The 20,094-nt window shown below is 41.2% G+C and overlaps 1 pseudogene; it reads left to right on the top strand.

Annotated features, from left to right (window-relative positions):
* Positions 1–20,094, top strand: part of LOC145651998 (NLR family CARD domain-containing protein 3-like) — a 59,354-nt pseudogene that overhangs the window by 17,731 nt on the left and 21,529 nt on the right.

Here is a 20,094-nt window from a genome sequence, read left to right as displayed (position 1 = left end):
AATAATTGTATGTTCTGAGTTGAAACTGAAGGAAGTGAATGAGCAGTCTTCACTTCCAGCTTCCACTCCATACACGCTTCCACACAGTTCAGTACACATACATTACTGTGCAAACTAAAGGGCTTTGAAAAAAATCATTACTGAATATCGCCACAAGCAGCAATTCTGTGTTCAAGCACGTATAGTCCCATGGGCTCTTTGGACAGAAGAGTCCCACAAGGCATATGTGCCAGAACAGAACCTACTAAATGTCACACCTATTTACTAACCTACAATTCATGCATCACTCTTATTACAAGGACATTTAACCTTTGGCAAAATAGGCAATTGTGCACTGCAGATCATCCTGAAGGCTAATTTGGCTTAACATCATATTGTTATTACATGTATCTGTGTAAATGTTTTATTGTATAAATATTGTTTGTATAAATAAGTCTAAATATTGGACAGTTGGTTTTGATATTTGACATAATTCATAATGGCAAAGTTATTCAATTCATAGATCTGAATCACATTACACAACACTTATCTGTAGTAATGTGAATTTTAAGTATGTTAGATGTCTTTGTGCACTGTAGCACCCCCTAAAAATACATTTGGACCAAACTTGGCATACCCCATGAGAACCTCAATCAATGAACATGTTTGAAATTAGGAGATGATCCCTTACATGGTTTATGAATTTTTACAATTTAGGTCATATTCGGCAAGGTTGTAACAAATGTAACAAATTATATGCTAATTTAATAAAGGATTAATTTGCATATGGTGGCCATATTGTTTTGAAATTTCAGAATCCTTTTTATTATTATTACAGATCAGACCCCATTTTTTTGGAGATTGGTTGAAAAACTTAGGACTAGTTAATAAAAGTAGGTTTCCCATATGCAAATGAGCAAAAAAAAAATCTAAATGGATAGAGAATAATGGTTTATGAGACTTTTTTATTTGGCAATGTTTATTCGGTTTAATGTCAAGTCGTTTCATGTTTGTATTACGTGAGTGCCTCTGTCGTTTATGTTATTAAATGTTCGTCCCTGTCGAGGAAGTCTGTGCGTCTTGCCCCTCGCCCTACGGCACTCGGGCCGACACGTTACATATGCGTTATAGTGTGAGAAAAAAATGACTGAAATGTTTAAAATTTCACTGATTCTGGGCCAAAGCACTTTCTCAAGTCTGATGTGACACACCATGAAAACAGAATTCATCCAACATGGACACATGACAATATGGCTTTGGCCACTATTTTATTAAAAGGTTAGGTGGCAACAATGTGTTGGAAATTTCAATGAAGTGCTTGCACACTTAAGCAGAATGCATTCCTTTATTTCCATCAAGAGTTTACAGCAGGGCTGTCAAACATGCAGAATTAGTGCGAGCCTTGTAATTACAGTTCAAATTCAAATGATCAAATTATCAACCAGACGCATACCAACCAGAATAAGTGGAGGGCTTCAAGAGGTTGTTATAAAGAAACAGGTGAAGTTTTGTTTCGATTGAACTAAGCACTGTAATTTTGTATAGTGTTTTCAAAATAGTGCCAGTTTCATGAAAACAGTCTGACACATAACATTTGTAAAGACATTTGTGTTACAAACTTAAGACTGAGTGAAAGGGTATGTGCATGTGAAGTCTGGTTTAGACTGAACTAGGCTTTTTACATTTTTACATCACATTTGGTGACAGCATTGTCTCTTTGCTCATTTTAAAGACAATCCAGTGTTAGATTCTGTACAGAATCCCACTAGAGATTGTTAGACACTGGAGCCTTTCTGTCTTCAGGCACCAAACGCAAGGTCTCTGCTTATCAGCCATGACATGGCGGCTTGACCGTGAGCTGGTCACCCGAGCTCATCCGCTCCCTCTTCCTGTCTCCTATACCTCTTGCTTTGCCTTTCTCTCTGTCACTGCTCTCTCTAAGCACAGGAGTGGCTCATGGTGGGCACGGGAACAGCTCGTGGCCCGTTCATGCAGAGAGCATCTAATCTTTACTAACCTTGTCTCTTCCTTTCTATGTAGACCCTTAGAACATGCCTCATTTTTCCCCGTCATCCTGTAGATTTAGATAGTAGATATAGGACACATATGTACTCTGTGCTTTCCTCGATAAAGTGGAACTCTCTTGATATGACTTGGTGTCAGTGCCTCTTGACTTTCCTGGATTGATCCAGCTACAGAGGATGGAGGGCAGAGGGTAACTTGGAGTAGATTGAAGCTGAAGGACTGGTCACTTTGAACCAGTTTCTAACAGCCAGGTGTTTAAAATGCACACACTGGCATGTTGGAACTAATGCAAAATGCTGGTGAGTTTCTGAGTTTAGTTTTTGGTGATGGCATAAAATGAACTCTGCTGTAATGCTGTAATAGCCTGCATTGATTACCTGATAATATGATTACAAGTACAGTTAGGTATGTCTGTGTACTGTACTCTCTATATGGTAAGGTATTAAACTCCAGTAAATGTTACATTGCATGACGGGTAGTGGTAGCTGCGTGGTTAAGCTACTTGATTCCTTATTTTAAGGTTGCTGGTTCAAACCCCACCACTGCCAAATTGCCATTGGTGGGCCCCTGAGCAAGACCCTTAACTCTCCATTGCTTTGTTCTCTTCATACATAATTATAAGTTGCTTTGGCTAAACGTGTCATGTAAATGAATTTTGCTGACTTATACAAACCAGCCTTAGAGCAGGGCTTCAAACTTAAGTTGTGAAGTTTAGTCATGGCGGTCTGATGGGTGTTGGTTTCATGAAAACAGTCTGTCACATAGCAACATATTTGTACATAGCAACTGTGTACTATGTTTATCTACTATTGTGTGTTGCAATATGACAAAAAGTCCAAGCCTAATGTTATAATATGGCACAAATGTGTGTGCGTGTGTTTCAAAATTCTTAGAGGCAGCTGAATGAGAGCTATATGTAAATCTTGGTTTGCATCAAAAGCAATCAAAAATCAAAATGTATTTACATAGCACTTTTTACAACAGATGTTTTCAGAAAGCAGCTTTACAAATGTCCAAGTCCAAGCCCCGAGTGAGCAAGCCAAAGGTGACAGTGGCAAGGAAAAACTCCCTAGACCATGAGAAAGAAACCTTGCCTCAAGGGAGGGGGGGGGGGGGCATCCTCCTTTGGCCGACAATGGTCACAACAATAACAATTTTAAGAGAAAAATAAATAAAAGATGAAAACATTAATGTTAATTAATGTCTAGTCCAACTTTCTAGAGGTCCTAGTCTTGTCCCGATGCTGTGCATGTGTCCAAGACCCATCCCGAAAGAGCATATCCATTAAGGGCATCAGAAAAGTAGTTGGCTAGGGTGGAAGTGTGGTGAGCTACAGGAGGGGGCATCAGGGGTTGTTAGGAGCAGCCATGGCAGCTGAGAAGGATTGAGGCTCAGTAACATCGTGACATTAGGTGTAGGTGTACCTTGGCAGAAAGAGAGACTAGATTAGGCCTGTCCAGGTACGAGGGTATGTAAATAAGGGAACTATAATGTGCAATGATGTACTCCGGGAGCTCTAGCTATAGAGCCAGAAGGCACCCTGGAACATCAGCACTCTGCCATTTTTAATCAACAAACTTGAGTGACAAGAGAGAGATGAAGTGACAGCATCATAACATCTCAGTTTACCATAGGTCTCAATGCCCATGGACCCCGAGACCTACACCTTTACCTAAGATGGTAAGTAGTTAATAAAGTGCCTGACTGTACAGAGAGGTTTTTAGCCTAGCCTTAAATATTGAGACTGTGTCTGAGTCTTAAAACATTAACAGGAAGGTTATTCCATAGTGTGGGAGGTACTAGTAAAGAGCCTGCACCTTTTGATCTAAGCTTTGTAGGTTATTATAAGTATTTTAGAATCAATACATATATAACAAAATTTTAATGGGAGCTAATGTAAAGTAGCTAGGATAGGAGTCATGTGACATTTTCTAGTTCTAGTAAAAACTCTGCCTGCTTCATGTCGAACTAGCTGGATCTTGTTTAGGCAATTAATGGTACAGCCATATAGTAAGACATAACAGTAGTCAAATCTTGAAATAATAAATGCATGGACAAGGTTTTCTGCATCATGTGAGGAGAGCATTTTCTTAATCTTTAAAAGAGAAAGTGGAGAAAGGTGGAGAAATGTTCCTGGGGTCCTAGAAATATTACTTACATAAACTTCGAATGAGAGACTGGGCTCCATAATAACTCGAAGATCTTTAACTGTTAGAGAAGATCTCATTGGGAGACAACTGAGGCTCATTGAGTAAATAGATAGTGAGGACCTCACTGTCTCTGGGCCTAATAGAAACACCTCTGTTTTGTCATGATTAAGTGAGAGGAAGATGTTCAACAACCAGTGTCTGACATCTTTTATGCATTCATCACTAATACTAAGCTGATATATGTCCTCTGGTTTGGTTGAGACATATAGCTGAGTATCATCAGTGTAGCAGTGGAAACTAGCACAGTGATTATGTATAATGTCACCTAGACGTAGCATATATAAAGAAAAAAGCAAATCCCTAGAACAGACACTATAACTAACCTTTTTGTATGCTGAGAAGTCTCCATTTATGTTAACAAACTGGTAGATAAGCTGTAAACCAACAATATTTTTGAGTCTATCTAGAAAAATGTTGTGATCTATAGTGCCAAATGCAATATAAGCAAATATCAGATCAAGCAATATAAGCAAAGCAACATAACCCTGGTCAGAAGCCAACAACAGGTCATTAACTAATTTAATTAGTGCTGTTTCCTTACTGTGATTAGGCCTAAACCCAGACTAAAAGACTTCATATATCTGATTCTGATTCAGATATGAACTTAGCTGCTGAGCTACTGCTTTTTGTAAGATCTTGGAAATAAACGTAGGTATTATATCAGCCTGTAGTTTGACAGCTGACATGGGTTAAGGAAATTTTTTTTGATAAGTGATCTGAATACTGCCAATATGAATGTTTTAGGAATATAGCCAAGGTTCAAGGAAGAGTTTATTAAATTTAGTAAAGGTTCAATTACTTCAGGTAGGATTTCCTTAACCAAGTCTGTGGGTAGTGAATCTAATAAGCAAGTGGAGGATTTTGAGTGCGAGATTAGAGACGCAAGTTCTGGTTCTTGGATAGGTGTAAAGGATTCTAGAGTCATTTTTAGCTCGGTTGTTCTGATCTCTAAGTAGCTGCCTGATGTCATGCTAATACTCAATATTATCTCAAATGTGCTTAATTTTCTCATTAAAGAAATTAATGAACTCATTACTACTGTGTGATGTTGTAATCTGAGCATTGGTGTCATTTCTATTCCTTGTTAGATGTGCACTTGTACTAAAAAGAGCTCTAGGATTTTTTGCAATTTGCTATTATGCTTGAGAGATAAGATGTTCGAGTGGTTATAAATGCTTTTCTGTCATTGAGAAAGCTCTCCTTCCATGCACACTGGAAGACTACAAGCTTAGTGTGGAGCCATTTACTTTCTATTTTTCAAGTGTTTTGTTTTAAATTGTGAATTTGGTCATGATACCAAGGTACTATTTTTTTCCCATTTTTTTTTTTATTCTTAAGCAACATCATTAAGTGTGCAGCAGACTACTGATTCTAAGCATTCATTTATTTGATCAAATTCTGTGGGATTTGAGGGTATCCTAGTTGCAAATGATAAATCTTGGAGATTCGCAATTAATCTAGCTGCAATTGCTGACGTGATTGTGCGTCTGGTATGATAGCAAGGAGAGGTTACTATTTTGTGGCTCATACATAGTTCAAATGAAATTAGGGAATGGTCTGAGTTGGCATCCAACTGGGTTTGGCTGGCATCCAACTGGGGTTTTCTGTCTACACCGTATGTCAGTCCTAAGTCATGCATATGTCCACCGGAGTGTGTGGATTCTCTTATGCACTGGGTCAAAACAATTGATTCTAATATAGAACTAAAGGCCGATCTCAGGGGGTCTTGGGCACTATCAAAGTGAATATTGAAATCGCTTACAATAATGGCTTTTTGTCATGGTTGGTCAGCCAGTTCGCAGGGGAGACACACCCACCCCTGCTAGGGACTACTCATCGCACCTGCCCCGTTCACAATCCCCTGATTACTAACTGCCTTCACCTATTTCCCATTCACTCCCTGCTCTATTTTTACTCCCATATCCGAGGAGACGGAATTGCACATTAGCGGTCCTGTTGTGTCAAGCCGAACCACGCTTAATTGATTGTATAGTGGAAGACTAGCTCCTCTACTGCTTGTATTTGAAATCCCATGTTCCCATCATGGGTTACCGATGGAAAATAAAGATTACCTCTCTGCTGACCCACCTCTTGCTTCCATCTACCCGCCGCGTCACAGAATGTGTAGCCAAAAGGAAGCGAGGTGAGTAACCCCGAGTGGGTCCACCTGCTTGCTGCCCAGAAGGCGGCTATGGAGCAGCAACAGCAGGAGATAGGGGAGATATGCTCCCTTGTTCTGAATCTCAGGCAGCATATCAGTAGCCTGACTCCCGGCACAGAGCAGTGAGTCGCCCCTCCCGTCTCCCCACCTATGCCGGAAAAGATGAAGTGCCTCATAGCAACCCCCGAGCAGTACGGAGGAGACCCAGAGGGGTGTGAGGGCTTTCTCGTGCAATGCGGCTTAAGGCATTTTTTCAGGAGCTTAAGGCTTTTTTTTTATCACCCTCGACAAGGGAGGGTTTGCGAGCAGTCGATACTCAGGCTGAGACAGGGACTCCACAACGTGGTGGACTACGCCATAGAGTTCTGCACACTAGCGGCTGGGACTCAGTGGAATGAGCCAGCCTTAGTGGACGCCTTTGTGCACGGACTGAAGGTAGACCTGCAGGAGCAATTGGCATGCAAACCAGAGCCTTCCTCCCTGAACGAGGTGGTGCGCTTCGCGATTACATACGATCACCTTCTACAAGAGCGCTGCAGACAGCTGCATTGGGGTTTGACGCAGCGAGAAAACGATTCCCTTGCGGTACCAGGGGACAACCCCACAGAGCCGATGCAGATGGGTGTAGCAGGAATGCGAGGCAAGCTCCTGAACCGAGGAAAAGGTGAGCAGTTGGTGAGTGAGTTTTTAGACCTATCGCTGTGCAAGCTACCAGTTTTAGTAAAACATCAGTGTCGCCAGCTCTCTGTATCCTCTCTAGTCGATTCAGGGGCAGCAGGCAACATAATGGACTGGTGCTTTGCTAGGAGGTTGGGGATAAAGGCCATCTCTCTTCCTACTCCACTTAGTGTGCGGGCACTAGATGGAGGACTCATGGGAGCAGGGGTTATAACCCATGTCACTCCCCGTGTACTCCTCGAGACCAGAGGGGGTCATGTGGAGTGGATTTCCTTTTACCTCCTTCCCTCCCTCTCTCATCCCGTAACTCTAGGGCTCCCCTGGCTAAGGACTCACATCCCCCATCTACACTGGTCTGACAACCGTGTCCTCGAGTGGGCAGCTCCATGCAAAACACGGTTCCTGTCTCACCGGACGTTGCCGCTGCAGTCGACCTCTGTTGAAAGCCCGGAGAACTCGGGGCACCCCCAGAGTATAGGGATCTGGAGGAGGTGTTTAGCCCCATGAAAGTCATGCAATTTCCCCAACATCGGGAATGGGACTGTACCATCACCCTCAAAAGCGGCTCCGTTCCACCCCGATGTAGGGTTCACCCGCTCTCCCAAGAGGAGGATCAGATAATGGCACAGTACATCAAAGAGGCACTGCAACAAGGGTACATTCGTCCCTCCACCTCGGCAGCCTCCGCGAGTGTCTTCTTCGTGAAGAAGAAGGATGGAGGGTTGCGACCCTGCATGGACTATAGAGGGCTTAACAGGCTACTGGTAGAGTACCCTTACCCCCTTCCCCTAGTCCCTGCAGCACTCGAACAGCTGAGGGGAGCCCAGTGGTTCACTAAGCTGGATCTTCATACTGCATACAACCTAATTAGGATTAGAGAAGGCCATGAGTGGAAAACCACCTTCAGCACGTCATCCAGACACTACAAGTATTTGGTCCTACCCTATGGTATAGTCACAGCCCCTTCTGTCTTCCAGGCCTACATCAATGAGGTCCTACGGGAGTTCTTGGGTATATCTGTTGTCCCTTATATTGATGACATCCTGATCTACTCCCCCTCCTGGGACCAACATGTGCATGACATAAGGGCTGTCCTTGGCACCCTCCTGCAGAACCACCTCTACTACAAACTGGAAAAGTGTGAGTTCCACCGCGGAAAGGTGAGCTTCCTAGGCTATGTCATCTGTGAGGGCAGCGTACGCATGCAACCAGGCAAGGTGGAGGCAGTGACGAGCTGGCCTAGACCCCAGAATTGTAGGGAGTTACAATGTTTCCTATTCTACTAGAGTGAATAGATTAGAAAAGAAATCTGCAAATTGCTTAATAAATTCTGAGTAGGGTCCTGGTGGCCTGTAGATGCCAAATAATGGAAGAAGCTGGGTGGGCTTTTTATTGCTGTATGCATCATTTATGATAGTAAAAATAATTTCAAAGGACTAAAAATCATAGCAAGCTCTATGGTTTATGCCTAATGTGTCACTATAAATAACTGCAATGCCACCGCCATGGCCAGTTAGACAAGGGCATTGTATATAGCTGTAGGCAGAAGCACATGCATAATTTAAAGATATGTAGTCATTTGGCTTGATCCAGGTTTCTGTTAAGCAAAGTAAATTAAATCTATGATCTGTTAGGATTTCAGTTCATGAGTGCTTTAGATGTTAGGGATCTAACATTTAGTAATCCCATCTTTAGATAAAAGGTGCAGGCAGTGTTCTGTTACTTTAATACTAATTATGTTATAAAAACATGTTATTCTTTGTTTTTTGTTTTTCTGTTTAGCTTAGGGAACAGACACAATGTCAATATGATGAACCTCAGGTGATGTTACGAAGCGACCAGCAGACGGTTCATTTAGCCTCTTTGTCTGCTGGCCTCTGCTTTGGATTGTCATAGATTAATGAGGCATGTCATGAAACTGTGGCTTATATTACAGGGAAGGAGAGCAGTGACCTCCCTACTAGGATGGATACCATCCTGCCCTAAAATGCCAGGCTTGCCCTCAAATGTGTTCCAATTATCTATAAACCCTGCATTATTTTGTGAGCACCTCTTGGACATTAGAGCAAGGCTTCAAATTTAAGTTGTGAAGTAGTATGTGAAGTTTAGTCATGGTGGTCAGATGGGTGCCAGTGTCGTGAAAACAGTGTGTCATGTAGCAACATATTTAAAGACATGGTGTTATCATATTTTGCCTGGTACTTTCCATCTACAAATCATACTTAGCCTTTTGCAACAGACTAAAGAGTCGACATTTTAAAGACTTGATTCCTCACATATTATTATTATTATTATTATTATTATTATATAATATTATATCAAAAAAATGAACTCCGCTGTATTGATTTAATAGCCTACATTGATTACCTGATAATATGATTACACGTACAGTCAGATATGTGTAGTGTACTGTTCTATATGGTATGGTATTACATTCCAGTAACTGTTACATTGAATCATATGGACTAATACAAACCAGCCTTATTGCAGGGCTTGGAATGTAAGTTGTGAAATAATGTGTGAAGTTTAGTCATGGTGGTCAGATGGGTGCTGGTGTCATGAAAACAGTGTGTCATGTAACAACTTATTTAAAGACATGAAGGTGTTAGAATTTTTTGCTTGGTACTTTACATCTACAAATCAAACTTTGCAATAGTCAAAATAGTCAACACTTTAAAGACTTAATTCCCCACATTCCTACTGTTTCTTGGATGACACTCAACCTAGCCAACAGAATGCACATTATGTTGTCCTGTCTTTTGTCTTTTGTGACTGTATCACCATGTTTATACCTAAATTACATTTTTGTATTTTTGTATTTACTGTGTCCTGCCATTTTCTACTTTCTACATAGACTTAGGTAGCCCTGTGTACTATGTTGATCTACTGTTGTGTGTTGAACTATGACACAAACATTCAAGCCTAATGTTATAATATGGCATTAAATTCCACTGACTGTTACACTGATTCATATTGTCTCATACCAGGCAGACTTAGTTGAGGACTTTAAACTGATATGGTGGACAAATGTGTAAAGTTTAATTTTGACTGGATTAAGGGAGTAAATGGGTAGTAGAAAAGTTACATGTGACTATATTTATCAAGTAACTTCTGTGATGTATTATCATGTATTATCTTGTGGACTGTTATGCTCTTGGAGACAATGGCTAGTATGCTTCTATAGACACTGCTGCGCTGCTCCTTCAGCTACTGGGAAATCCCTGCCCTCAGACTGTTCATGAAAGGTTTCAAAATGTGTACACTTGCACTTTTCATCTAATGTGAAATGATGCATCTAATGTGAAAAATAAGACTATTGTTGCGTGTTGCTCCATGTTGCAAATACTGCATGCCTTGAAATAGTGTTAACATATTGCATTAAATTCCAGTAATTGTTACAACTGTTTAGTTATGAGGGAACTGGGTGAGAGGTTATATTCCAGTAATTCTGGTTTAGTGTGAAGTTTAGTCATGGTGGTCAGATGGGTGCTGGTGTCATGAAAACAGTGTGTCATGTAGCAACTTATTTAAAGACATGAAGGTGTTAGAATTTTTTGCCTGGTACTTTACATCTACAAATCAAACTTTGCAATAGTCAAAAGAGTCAACACTTTAAAGACTTAATTCCCCACATTCCTACTGTTTCTTGGATGACACACAACCTAGCCAACAGAATGCACATTATGTTGTCCTGTCTTTTGTCTTGTGTGACTGTATCATGTTTGTACTTGAATCACTGTACATTGCCTTTATCTCCTACTGTTGTGCTTGCCTATGTACCTACCTAAACTTAGGTAGTCCTGTGTACTGTGATGCTCTGGTGTTGTGTTGCACTATGACACAAACAAAAAGTTCAAGGCTAATGTTATAGTATGTCATTAATTTCCAGTAACATTTACAGCCCTTGTGATGGGACTGAATGAAAAGGCATGTGCATGTGAAATCTGGTTTAGACTGAACTAGGATTTTTAAATTTTTACATCACATTTGCGAATACTTAGTGAAAACACTGTCAATTTGAAACATTTTAAAGACAAGTCAGGTGTTTAAAAGGTAGAAACTGGCATGATGGATCTAATGTGAACTGCTGTTGTGTTTCTGATTTAAATTTTTGGTGATGGTGTAAAAAGATAAGCACTGTACTGTGCTGTTCTAATAGCCTGCATGAATTATATAATAATCACATGATAATTATATGATAAGATAACATAATAAGTATAGATAGGTAGTCCTGTGTGCTGTGCTGTTCTATATGGTATAGACTTAAATTCCCTGAACTGCTACATTGTTTCATAATGAATCATTCAAACCAGACTTGGAGGGCTATAGCAAGTTTCTGTGAACAAGCATTTTAAGTCTGGTGTAATTTGAGCTATGCACTTAAAATTTGTAATGCTGTTTTCAAAAAAGAAAAAAAAAACATGTATATAACTCAGTAACTCAGTAAAAATTAACAGATGTGATATAAATGTGACATAGTTATTATCTGTATGATGTAAAGATGAGTAAAGAGAGACTGGATGCTCATCATTACTGAGAAGCGCAACATTTATTATGGGTAAATCCAGTTACAGAGAAATTAATAACAGAACTGAGGACCGGGAGTCAGAACACGTGCATAGTGTGATGACCAGCGACAAGAACCAGAAATGCAAGGGTTAAATACACTAAGGAATTAAAAGACACCGAGGAACAGCTGGGTTCAATCAAGCCAGGGCGACATGGTGAAATCAAAAACAGAATCAAGAAATATGCCAAAACATAAAGGCCATGAGGAGTTCCTCACCATAGGAACTATGACGACAGGGAATCATGACAAGTGCTTATGTACTGCTGGCTAGGTGCTAAAATATCAGTCTGTTTTGATTGATTCATGTCCACAGTATTAGCTTTTGGACTGTTATGCTCTTGGAGACAATGGTTAACGCATAGACACATGCTTATACACATTCATGCACACACACACACACACACACACACACACACACACACACAAACACACACACATTGTTTTTATATCGGACAAATTGTTCAAGTCAAAATTCACATATAATATGCAATCCTTTTGCCCTCTTGCACATTGTTCCTACCTGCTGCTAGAATACTGTACTAAATCAGTACTGTATTCTGAACTGCTTGTGGCTCCTACTGGTGACTGCTATGTTCAATACAGTATGTCACTGATGCCTATGCACAAACCCGCGTTGCATATTCCCAGTAGTGTACTGGTTAAAAATAATGTTCATTGTGTATTGGTCCTGTCCTGTATTTATTGTATAGTATTATTGCACTGCACTGTATTGTTGCACTCGTGTAGTGTGTTGTCTGTTGCACTTGTTTTGTGTCGCACCATGGTCCTGGAAGAACAATGTTTTGTTTTGCTGGGTACTTGTATAAAGCTGAAGTGACAATAAAGCCTTTTGAACTTGCCAGCTACTGGGAAGTCCCTGCCTTCAGTCCAGTCATTAAAGGTTTTAAAATGTGTACAATTGCACTTTGCAGCTAATGTGAAAAGCTGGTGAGTTTGAAATATTGATGATGTTGCAAACATCTTAATGTACAGTGCTGCACCATGTTGCAAATAGTGCATGCTTTGCAATTATTGTTAATGTAATAAATTCCAGTAATTGTTGCAAGTGTTTATTTGTGAAGGGATCAGTAGGAATGGGTGATGACAACTGAAGCTTCAGTGCTGATTATTTTATTGGTTTTTGATTATTGATTATTTTTATTGTTATATGCCACAAATATAAATGTATATAAATGTATATGTAGCACATCTTGAGTGGTTGCAGGCTACAGTAGCACAATTATCTGAATGTTCATATATAAAAATAAATCTCAAAATGTCCATAGAAAACATTAGAAGTTTAGTTGATATTAAATTTATTCCATCAGCATTAGATCAATATTGATATTAAATTATCAATTAATGTGCTACATAATTACATGGAAACAGCATGTTTATTCTAAGCAGAGCATGTCAGCTACTTATTAGTAACCTTATTACTTATTAGTAAATTCTCAACCTGTGTGAAACAGTTGGAGGAAGGACAGTGGGGTGGTCAGTAACTTTAGCAGGGTGTCCACGGCTATGCCGTGGAGGTGCCCTTTACCCCAGAAGATGTAATTCACTGCTTGGATTGTGGGGGGAATTCCAATATATGATACGTGTTTCTTATACCTGTTTAAAACTCTGCGTTCGCATGCAGCTGGATTTTAAGTTCCACCAGATAAAATAACTCTTATTATAAGGATACCAGAGCCATTTTCTATGATTTCACCTCGCTGAGAATCTTTTTCTAATTATACAACCAAATGTTGTGTATCCTCAGAGCCCTCTAGTGACTTATATAAGGAGTCTTCTCCTGCCACCATGCATTCCATAATAAACCATTCTTGGGGGATAATTATAAACGCTGAAATAATTGATTCTGTGCTCATGACAACTTCAAACTGTGTCTTAAGCTCAAATGTCTCGTTTACTCGACTCAAAGTAACGTTTGAGTCACTGTGTTTGTTTTTTTCTCTTTTGGCTTTGTGGCAAAGTGGACTTGGACACAGGGATAGGATCGTAGTGCAGGAGTTTTACTGAGTACAATGGAGTAGGGTCAGAGGCAAAACTCAGAAACAAGACAGGCAGCAGTCAAAAACCAGTAAACAAAGATTCAAAGGTACAGGTAAGGGATAAAGCAACAAATCAAAACCCAAATATGCAGTGACAATAAAAGGCTTGTTATTCTGACAAGGAAATGCTGGCAATACTTCATAACTACTGGGAGTCACTAGAAGCAATATAGAGGGTGATGATTAGGCTGATAGGTCACAGTTGAGTGTGATGAGTCACAATGGAGACCAGTAGTACACAGAGAAAATGCTATGGTAGTCTAGTATGTTAAAGGGTTAATGGAGTGTAGTATCCAAGTACATATTTATTAACACTCAGAATACAAATAAGCAGACAAAATCGAAAAGGATAAATCCAAAAACAAACATAGTGAAATAACTGAAATTAGGATTGAAAATGACAGAGAAAACAAAATACACTCTGAACTGGAACGACTCAGAAATGAAGGAAGACTAAGAAGACCTCTTACAGATAGCACAGGTGATGAGCTATGAGCTCACCCAGAAGACAGTTCCGGTCTGCTCCATCACAGTAGTAACTGTTTGAGGTACCTGAATTGGTTGTGGGGATCTTAGAGACTGCAGGGTAATGGACAGCCCTGTCATATTTTCCACCACCAACTACAGCTGTTTCTGCTGGTTGTGTTGTTACTGGCTCAGAGCAGAGACAGATTAATAAATATTCCAAATATTAGTTGGTGTTGTTCCGGTAATCTCTCTTGGTTTCCTTTCGATAGCGGAGGAAAAGGCATACACATCTGCCATCTGCAATGGGGCAAAGTCTTTCTTGAACCAGTACAGAGACAGACGATTGCAGATGTGAGTAAATGAGTTAGTTTTATTTACAAAAGGATAATCTGCGTTCAGAGTACTGCAACAGAATCAGACAGAATTTAAAGGGTAGACAATAGAGTAATCCAGACAACAGTCAACAGTGCACAAAAGTAGAGAGCAGTCCAACAAGGCAAATTACTAGGTAGGGACAAGACAGAGATGATAATCCAGAACCAGTTCAAAAAAAAACAAAACAAAAAAAAAAACAGACAGAGATAACACTCAGTACACATGTGATTGCAATTGTTCAAAGAGAATATGTGGAAATGAATGGACAGGGAAGTAATGAGGAACAGGTGAAAACAATCAGTAGTCCGTGGCTGCAAATCTGGTGAGGGTGTGATGATTGGAGGAACCGGTCTGAGTGACAGGGAAACTGGCGACAGGTGAATGCTGGGAGATGAAGTTCAGGCTAGAGAGCATGACACAGAAGGAAGTAGCTCTCCATTGATGAGGATTGACATCAGCACACCTACTGAAGATATCATGATTATGTAGCAGTTTTACCAGTTTAGTAAATTGTCAATCACAGTTGATAAGGTTAATTGGGGTAAACACAGGCAAACATTGCTTGAACATCAGCAATCCGCCATCAGTCAACAAACCTGAGTGACAAAAGAGAGGTGACAGCTTCATAACAGCCCTGTTTACCACAAATCTCAAGGCCCATGGACCCCACAGATCTACACCTTTACCTAAGATGGGACGTAGTAGACAAAATCCCTGACTGTATAGATTTCAGCCTAACTTTAAATATTAAGAATTTGTCTGAGTCTTGAACATTTATAAGATGGTTAGTCCATAGTGTGTGAGCTTTAAAGTTCACACATTTGTTTAGGCAGTTAATGGCACAGATTATAGATTATGTTTTATTTTAATAAAAGACAATGCATTTAAGGAAAAGATAATACATTAATAACAGTTATTAAATTGGAATCATGTCACGGTACGGCTCCTACCCCATCAAGTCTGTGTCCACGCGTCTGTGTGTCTGTATTGCCACGCCCTCTTGTGTTGTTCACCTGATCCCTCTTTGTGTAATTGTTGTGTGTATAAGTCTCGTTTGGTATCTCAAAGTTGTCGGTGTTTGATCCAAGTAGTCTGTGTTAAGACGTGTATGTTTCATGTGTAAATAAAACGTATGTTTATGTTCGACGTGCCTCGTCCCCGAATCCTGCTTAACCCTCGTCCATCACAGAAACACCGACCTACCAAGGATGCCTGGGAAAGGCAAAAAGAAGAAGGGAAAGAAGGGAAGTCAACGTCCTCCCACAGCACGCGCAGCGAGGTCTCCCATGGTCTTGGGCACCCTCCTGACTCCAGGTGCAGGTCCAGGTGCAGAAGCAGGAGAGGCGTACGGAACCCGGGTGGGCGACCTGGACTGGTACAACAACTTCCAGTACTCGGAGTCGGACTCTGTGGACTCATAGTGTCCAGTGGAGAGGCCTTCCCTTATCCTGGCCTCGCTCCAAGGAACTACCGGGAGGGAGGAACCCGCTGAACAATTTTGGGGTGTATGTGTATGGCCCGGGATCGGACACTGCAGAGTGCTGCGGGGAACAGCCGGACCAAGAGGACCAGTACTCGGAGATGGTTTCTGCTGGGTCCTACGACCCATGCCTGGACATTCATAGGGGCTACATGGATTACGGAGAGACAGAGGAGTGCAGCGACGTATGTCTGTTGTCGGAAAGGGGATCCGATCGTGAGGAGGAAGCTCCAATGGAGGTAGAAGAGGACCCTCATAGGGATCTTCCCTCCCACAGTGATGCCAAAAGCTCACAGACCAAGGAGCCTCCAGCACCTAAGGCACCGCCCAGGGCACGCCGCCCAGGAGCGAGCAGGCTAACCCGGTTGGCTAGCAGGATGTGGTCGTCGTCGGTGAGGACACTCCCTCCCCTTAAGGCGAAGAGCCCCAGAGTGCATGCGCCTATGCCGAAGCCTCGTGAAGGCAAAAAGGCAGCGGCACCAATACCTGCACCAGAACCGGGAGACACAGCTGGTGCGCATCCCGACACACATGTGCCGAAACCAGGACAGTCACCGCTACCTAAGCTGGCGAGGGACACTCCCCGCCAGGCTGGTCGGTCTCCGACCCAGCCGATGACTGGGGGACTGGCTGGAGTTCCTTCCCCCTTCCCCGGACTAGTGAATGTGTGTGGTGGTGTTCATGTGCCTGTCCCTGTCACCGTGTCTGTCCCGATTACACTAAATGTATCGGTCACTTTGTTCCCCTTTCTGTCTGTGCCTGTGCCCGTTAGTGTATGCGTCCCTGTGTCTGTCATCGTCTTGGTCCCTGTCCTTCCCCCACTACCCTGTATGCACTGGCCCGTGGCAAGTTGTCTGGTCCTCCAACGTCACCTTTTGGTGTTGGTCTCGGGGCCGCAGCCTGGTAGGTTGGCGCGCCGGAAGTTGCGCCCTTGAGGGGGGGCTCTGTCACGGTATGACCCCTCCCCCCTCAAGTCTGTGTGTGCGGGTCTGTGTGTGTTCGCGTCTGTGTGTCTGTATTGCCACACCCTCTTGTGTCATTCACCTGATCCCTGTTGTGTGTAATTGTTATGTGTGTGTATAAGTCTCATTTCGTATTGTCAAAGTTGTTTGATCCAAGTAGTCTGTGCTAAGATGTGTATGTTTCATGTGTAAATAAAACATATGTTTGTTTGACGTGCCTTGTCCCCGTATTCTGCTTAACCCTCGTCCATCACAAATCAGCTATAAGCCCAGCAGATGCATGAAAAATTATTACATCAAACTTACTGCACCACTGTAAATTAAGAGGAAAACCATTATAAATATTCTGTTAAATGCAATGTATTATTTTTGGATTATTCTGCACATTTAAAGCAGTATGTCAGTTTGTGTGCATGGGTATTGCAGATGTACTTTTGGCATTTGCAGCACACAGTGTTTGTTTCATAGTCCTACCTAAGGGGAAAGCTTTGGCATTTCTTCCGTTTACCTGCCCTGGCTAAATCCTCAGGTGGCTCATGGTAGATTCAGCCCTCTGAATACCTCTCATGATTGTTGCAGAGGCTGCTGTGTGGGGGAGGTGCTCCCTTCTTTGAATATAGGGGGTTACTCGTGCCTTTCCCAGCTGCTCCAGGAACACCCTCCTCTTGTTAATCTTACCAGGCATCCATTTCGGGTTGTTCTTATTCCAGAAAACTAATGCATTGTAAGCAGACACATCGATGATGTTATAAAGATTACCAGCAGCCAGCACGCAGTCCTCCTCCTGCAACTTTATGTTCAGGTTCTCTACAGCTTTGTTTTTGCCGTATTCCAGGATAATAACCAGCTTCCTGTCTTCACAATGGCTGATCTTAGCATCCTTGTGCAATGTACTCATGAGGAAAACATTTTTGTTTCTCTTTGGGCAACAAGAAGCAAGCATGGTAGTGGGGGTAAAGGCAAACTTGGAAGAAAAGATGTCTCTCTGCTTTGTTGTAAGGAGTGTAGCAGGGAGTTCAGGCTTGTTCTTTTTAACTGTGTTCCTACCATGGATATCATCATCTTCAGTAGCTGCTGGCCAAGTTCATATGACATAACAAAATTGCCACACATAACAGTGTGCCCCCTCAGACCTTGAGGAACAACATGCATCCCTTGATTCTTCTCTGGGACTCCACCCTTCAGCTTCCCTGTGTACACTTGCATTTTCCAAGCATAGCTGGATTGTACATCACAGGCAGCCAACATCTTGTTTCCATACTTCAGTGGCTTGCAAGGCATGTACTGGCTGAAAGGACAGTGACCTTCTGACAGACACAAAGAGAGACAGATCTCAATATCAGGGTCACAAAAAATATAGAAATTGTGTCAAATCAGTAAAAATACAACTAATAGTAAAATATAAATGTATTACAAATAAAAAGTTACATCTGAATGAAATCTGTTGCTTATCTATTGTGACTTCATGCCATGGATTGTAAAGACAGGGTAGACGCTCCACCCACTTTTCCTACACATCCCGGAGTGCTTATCTGGTTTATCTGAGACAAGTTGTACAGGTCTCAAGTCACGGTTGTGAAATCTGAGAATTCTTGAAAAAGTGTGAAACACCTTCAGAGGCATTGTGGCACAAAAAATTGCCCTTCCACTTTCAGCATCCCAAAGACTGGATGTGGCTTCCCTTCAGGATCTGTATACACCACCCAAGAATAGCAGACCTACATAGGCATGCAGGTCAATGGCATCCATCTTCTTCCAGTCTTCTCCATACTTGTGGAAACCCTGCATATTTGTCATTTCAAGGATGATCTTTTCAATGTCTGGTGTAATAAAGAGGCAGAAGGTTGAGGCAAAGTCCTTGGCATTGGACATAACTAATCTTGTAGGCCCTGGACTCATTTGCATTATATTGCGTGCTGCCAGCCTGCCCTGATCAACAAAGGGTGATGAGGACCAGAACAAAGCTTGTTCTTTGACAAAAATGCCTCTCTCAGCTTGATGGTCTTCATGGAGTTCTTCCTCATTATCAATATTATATTCCTCATCATCATGTTCTTCAGATATCTCTTCTTCCTCTCTTCCATTATGAATTTGTTCCTCCTGTATATCTGAAATCAGCAGGTCATGGACCTGTTGGACATTGAATCATTTGCTCTTGGTTTCAGCAAGAAGAGAAACTGGGGTCCTGACATGAGCAGTGCCATTTATAGAAATATGATATAATTCTATAATTATCCATTTCATGTGAAAAAACGATGATAATGAGTAATGAGCTACTTTGAAACATTGATAGTGCATGAGATTTTTTTTTTTCTTTCTCAATTTGTGTGTGTGAGCATTACAAGTTTAAAAGCTCAAAAGGTATGCCTTTCTCATGGGAAAAATGTGTTCCCACAAGGATCAGGGTCAGTTGTGAAGATGGGGGATGGATAAAACTGTAAATTCACAGGAAAGTTTATCCTTGAAGCATCTTTTATTTTCTCTTCTGTCCCTTTGTGTATGAAAATATATTTGAAATAAAATAAACAGGATATTTTATATTTATACTATTTTTATGATTTTTTAGTTGTTATCAATAATTTAGTAATGGTTCAATTTGCCTATAGATCATTTAGTAACTGCCAGGTCAGAAATGAGCCAAAGAACCATTTTTGAGCCATCTTTGTAATCTAAACATGTTCAGCTTTCATGAAATATTTTAGAAAGCTTTTTTAAACTTTATATGAAAGGCACGATCATTTCAGGAAAAGTCAATTTCATGCATCAAACAATTATTCCGTGTTTTTTCCACAGTTAAGTCAGAACGGGTCATTTTTGACCCGCACCACAACGAAGACAGACAGAATAAGATAACATAATAAGATTACCAAACAACCGGGGAAACCAAACATACGGAATAGAACTAACTAAAGATATAAACAAACGAATATAACCAACTGGCCAATGGAAAGGGGATGAAGACAGCTAGGCAGCTAATGAAACTAAACAAAAAAACAAACAAAAAGAATAATTAACAGAAGAGTACACGCGATGCATAAACCTAAGAGAAGCGAACATGACTAACGAACACGACAAAATACAAAGGAAGGGGGATACGCATAACCGCGATTCTTAGCTAAAAAAAGTGAT

Source organism: Electrophorus electricus, chromosome 18, assembly GCF_041902795.1.
Source record: "Electrophorus electricus isolate QZ-2024a chromosome 18, ASM4190279v1, whole genome shotgun sequence".
NCBI lineage: Eukaryota > Metazoa > Chordata > Actinopteri > Gymnotiformes > Gymnotidae > Electrophorus > Electrophorus electricus.
This window is presented reverse-complemented; position numbering and strand designations above follow the sequence as displayed.